Genomic DNA, 6,000 nt, shown 5'->3' with positions numbered 1-6,000 from the left:
ACTCTCCAGCAATACTTAACAGGATGAAGTTTTACGCCCCTATGCGTCCGCTGAGGATGAGGGGTTTCATTCAGCTTGGTACTCGAAACAGTCGTTACGGTCAGCATGATCCAGTTCGATATATGTCGTCCAGTTTCAACGAAGTGTTCCATCTGTTTGATTTTAATCTATCGCCAGCTACTCTACAGCGAGTTTTTACAGCATACTTTCGTGACACAAATTGACACTACAACCATAGATTACTTAGTTCAGTTTTATTATAGTGATGTATTTCGTGTGTATTATGATTGATGTGTTATGTGTGTGTATATAATGATTAGATAACAATAGTTTTTACCCTTTTACCCTTATAGTCATTGAGACAACAGATGTCAGATGACAATTGTTATGAAATAAATAAATAAATAAATAAATGTTAAATATATGAAAAGATACAAAGTAGGAGAAATGGAACGTACCTGGGATTGAACCCAGGACCTCCTGCGTATGAGGCAGAAGCGGTAGCCCATTCTCACCCTCATTTGACCCATTGTCACCCCCGATGACGGTCCAGAAAGTTTCATTAAAATCTGCGATGGCCTTCCAGCGCGATGTTTTGTTTTTCTCATACAACTAAATTGTACTTGAAGGCTATAATTTGTTGTTATAGGAGGTTCGGAAACTCAAAGTATTATATACCAATGAGTTACCCATAGCGACTGGTTTCCAACTCGCCGCTGGCGTTAACGTAAGGAGGATGAAGTTTACCGCCAGCATGTAGTTAACCGCCAGAGATTTATAAGGCAAAAGCCATCAAAAAGCGGATTTTCTCGAAAATTTTATTTTTCTCGAAAAAACATCTTGTACCAGTTATGCAGGAAGATGTCCGATACTACGCGTATCATCTACTTTTTCGAGTAATGCAAACATTTTTACGGCTCCGTAACGTTTCATGGCACATGAGTATCCCGAATAAATGAACGATCAAAATAATTCCTTTCGTCGCTTTTCGTGCATAGAAGTCAGCTGCTGGTAACGACGGATAGAAAAACAGCCTTTCTTTTGATTACAGCACAACCACCGTCTAAAGCTTTATCTCCTGATACGCCACTCGAATCAAATGAACAACATTTCCAAGTTTTCAACAGTTTCATAAAATCAGCAAGAAGAAAACCGTCAGAAGTGCGAATAATATATTATCGCTTAATGCTCACAAAAGCATTTGGTAGTAGTTATTTTATAATGTTTCTCTATAACGTCTGTATTATTTAGGACAAAAAAAAAATCTCTTGATGAGCCGCTGTAAACATGCTTGAAGCAAAAAAAATATTTACAGCAAACATAACACATTCTCAGCTCAGTTTGAACTCAGTTTTGAATTTCAACGGTTCAAAATCGCGTACCGCAGGTCAGTCCCATCTGAATAAAAAGAATAGTGCTTAAGTTGGTTCTCAGTGGCAAATTTTGTCTGATCAGCATCGGCCGCCAACCGGAATGCAAACTAGTTTCAATCGGCAGACGGTCACTGTACGATCAACGGATTTTAGCTATTCTTTCAATCTTTCTTCATGTTGCAAAGCATGTCGGACGCCAAATTGATTGTTAATCCCGTGGGATCAAGGTCCAAAAGCTTACTGCCCCGGCGCTTGTTGTCTGTAGCCGGGATTCTTTTCTATCCGGTCCAGGAATAAATTATTGTTATGTACAGTTTCATGTGTTCCGAACAATAATAAAAAGTAATCGGACGTATCAAATCACTTCTACGCCAACAAATTTCCTGGAACAGTAAAATGTAATAAAGAGAAAAAGATTTAAATTAAAGATTTTACTGTTTCATGGAATTTGTTAACGTGGAAATGATTTCATATACCTATGTAAGGATTCGTTTTTATCAATGTTCAAAACATTGAGTTAACATTTTTCGTAATCACTATGAATAAAAATTAATCTTTCCTATAAGTAAAACGATACATATAGACTGTTCCAGAAATTACAGTGCACTAACAAGTAGTCGGGAAATCAATCGCCTGCTTTGAGCGTGCTTACAGCGGCACACTAAGAGTTAACTTTTGGAAATCAGTATGGCGAAAGGCATCTAATGTTTAATATCTTGAAAATAAACACCTTAATCGAAAATTTAGCGGACACCTTCCTACATGACTGATACCAAATAGTTTTTCGTGAAAAGTTCCTATCGTTAAGAAAACCCGCGTTAGATGTCTTTCGCCAACTTCAGGTGGTTAACTCATGCTGGCTATTTTTACATATACGATAGCGCATGGATACGGCAGCGGCGGGTAGGAAACCAACCACTGTATGTGATTCATTAAACTGCAAATATGTTGCGATGGTCAGAAAACCCAGAAAAAGTGCAAACATTCTTAAAGTAAACATAGAAAGTTTGTCTAGTAAACAATGGTCGGTCAGTTTATTAAAATCTTGCGCATGCAAGTAGTTTGAAGGAGTTTTGTAGGAAAGCTTTATCTAATGATTACAAGCCCTGAATAGTGAATCACTATTAGTGATATCTATTGGAAAAATGATCATAATAAATAATAAATTAAATGACTTATTTTCTGCCTTATACTGGACAGACGCGTTGATTTAAAGAAGGCATCATCTTCACTGATCGCCAAATACCGGGCAGCCGCGTTGTTATAAATAAGGCATTGTCTCCTCTGTTCGTCTTATTCCGGACAAAAGCGTTGATTTAAAGAAGGCAATATACCCTCTGTTTGCTTAACCCTTAAAGGCGCAAGGCGATTTTTTTAGAATTCGTCGGAAATATTTTTAACGTAAATAACCATTGGAATTATTAACATTAAACGTATTTTCGGTTTGTTGTTTTAAAACAACATTGCGCATTTAAGGGTTAACACCGGGCAAACGCGTTCATTTATAGAAGGCATTGTTTCTTCTTTTAGTCTTAAACCGGGCAGACGCGTTTCTTCTAAAATATCATCTATTCTGTTCGCCTTGTACCGGGCAAACGCATTAATTAAACCTTTTCCTTCCCACGACTATTATTCAAATAAAGAAAATGCTAAAACGAAAGTTATTTTCCCTAGCTTAAAATAGCGGAAGAAATAGAATGTGAATCAATAGTTATTTGATTATTTTCATTACTTTCACTACTTTTTCACAAAATTGAATATATAAGCAGCCTAATAAAACTATAAATCTGTGTTAAATATTGATTTTTGTTGTTGGAAAAATTGATGAAAGTTGGAAGCTACCATGGGAAGGAAAGGATTAAAAAAGCATTAGTTCCTCTGTTTATGCCCGACAGATGCGTTAATTGCAAGAAAGTATTATCTCCTCTCTTACTCAATTTCAAACAAAAGCACTGTCCCAGAAAATAATGGTGTAGAATGACAGTCCAAGTTAATTACACGAAAATCAAAAATGTTAATTAAGCATAATCTTTTTTATGTTTCTTTAATCAGCTCTAAATTGTATATTTTTTATGCTTTGCAAATATTTTTATTTTGGTAGCTGTTTCGAAATATTTTCGGGATGATGGACTTTCGGGGTGATGGATTTCAGGGTGGATTCCCATTCGGGGTAATGGTTTTTGGGGTAATGGCATTCGGGATACTGTCATTCGGGGTAGTAGGGTGGAGCCGTCCCGTGAGGGTTAAAGAAGGAATCGCATTGACTATTGCCTTAATCTGGGCAAGTGCTTACTTTTATAGAAGGTATCCCATCCACCATTGCACTATGATTCAGGATACATTTTTACGCGGAAAAATGCATTTTACGCCAAAACTACATTTTTTGAAAAAAATGTTCTTCTACAAAATTCTTAGAAATAGTAAGGCCATCATTATGGTACTATCAAAAATAAGGGAATCATATAAAAAATTAGATTTTTTTTTTAATTTCTCGGAATACTGACATGTTATGCTCTACATAGTTGTAGCGCAGCTTATTCCAATGAATTGAAAAGCTTTTTCTTTAGCTATTAGGCTGGCTGATTTAGAGCAGTTTTACCTAATTGGATTAGGGTGTACCTAAAAAAACATCTACTACTTGATCTACTTTTTTTGTTTAAGATTTCTCGAAAAAGTCGTCTTCGGGTGACTTTTAGAGCTAAAAAATGTTAATTCTAATGGGTAAATATGCTCAATATCTCAATATCGATCAACAGTTATAATCGTTCTCCTGTCAAAATTACATTTTTTCATATCTCCGGTTAGGGCAGACCAAAAAAAAATGTTTACACGGAATTTGAAAGAGCAATTCATATTCTTTATAACGTCAAAAAATTACAGATATGTTTTTTTTTTCTCAAGTTTTACTAATTTTACCGAAGTCATGTTTTTTCCAGTAAATTGATAATAATTCGACAACGGAAGAACATACAGGCGATGTTATTGTAGCAAAACACGCATTTTGGAAAGCTTCAAAAGTTTTCAGAAGGTGACATTTTTGAAAAATAAAAAATGAAATGAGCAGATTATAAATATTGTTTTTTTGAGGGACACTCTAATCCTGGTAAGAAAATTTGCTCTAAACAAGTGAGCTTAAGTGCTACATAAAATGTTTATATAGCAAAGTTGATTGGAAAAAGCTGCGCTTCAATTTTGTAGAACATTTTATGTCAATATTTCACAAAATAAAATAAAATGAAATTTTACATTTTTTAAAATGGCCCACCCTATTTTTCGATAACTTTATAATAAGGGCCCAAGTATCCAGAACAACTTTGTAGAACAACTTTTTATTTCTTAAAAGTATACTTTAGGCCGAAAATGCATCTTTTCTCGTTAATCTGGCAATACGGTGATAATGATAAAACTTAGTAATCAAGCTGTTGATTTTTTACTTTTTTTTCACGAATGTTACTTTATAGAACATAACATGTCAGTATTCCGAGAAATAAAAAAAAAAATACAATTTTTTTTATATGATGGGCCACCCTATTTTTTGATAGCACCATAATGGTGGCCTTACTATTTCCTCCAATTTTGTAAAACAACAGTTTTTTTTAAACTGTATCTTGGACCATAGTTCATTGTCATAATCCGGATAAGCATCTAATTTTGAAGAAGAAATCATATCCATCATTGCCTCAACCCGGGCAAGCGCATACTCTCAAAGAATGAATCACATCCACCATTGTCTTAATCCGAAGAAGCGCCTTCTTCTAAAGAAGGAATCACATTCAGCATTGCCTTAATTCAGGAAAATGCCTACTTTTAAAGAAGGAATCACATCCACCACTGTCTTATTTCTGGCAAACTGTTACTTCCAAAAAAGGAATTACATTTACCGTTGACCGTTCCGGACAAATGGGAACATATTAATTCTTGCTTTTTACAATAATATGAATCCAAATGAGGAATAACTATTATCATCACTTTATACTCGGCTAATGCATGCTTCCTATAAAAGGAATATGTGTTTTCAGTATTATTATTGACCGGTGTTATATTCACTATTCTGAGTATTTTTTCCAGCACCACTTAGTTAAATAACAATAAATTTAGCAAACACAAAAAAATATAGCAATTACCCGTTATGACAAATGTCCCTTACTTTTGACCCTGTTCAAAATTATGCCAAATGTCCGTTATGCCAAATGACCCGCTCCCCCAGGAAACAACCCAAAAACTGAAAAAAATAAACGTGGAAGCGTCTTACGAGTGTAATTGTAGAAAAAAAGGACATACAAAGTGCTAATATAAAGTTTTGGACTCTTTTGAGCATGTTCGGACAATATTTAGCCTAATCTTATATTTTTTTTTCTGTTGATGAACCTAATGAGAAGATTGGATTGTTTATTTGTTGAATTCTATGCTGAAAAGACATAAGCATACATCCTACTTTCTCGTGAACGAAATGTGAGGCGTCCTACTGGTCTTCGCAAAGTCCCCCTATAAAAAATGAAATGAAAAAAATCCTTGGGTTTGTAAAAGAATGCTTTGAAAATCCTCAAAATTATCCGAACTTTTTTTTTTTGTTGCTTCCTCAAATAATTATTGTTGAGCTAAAAATCCGAATGTTTTTTTTTATTTG

The sequence above is a fragment of the Armigeres subalbatus genome, chromosome 3, assembly GCF_024139115.2.
Source record: "Armigeres subalbatus isolate Guangzhou_Male chromosome 3, GZ_Asu_2, whole genome shotgun sequence".
In the NCBI taxonomy this organism is placed as follows: domain Eukaryota; kingdom Metazoa; phylum Arthropoda; class Insecta; order Diptera; family Culicidae; genus Armigeres; species Armigeres subalbatus.
This window is presented reverse-complemented; position numbering follows the sequence as displayed.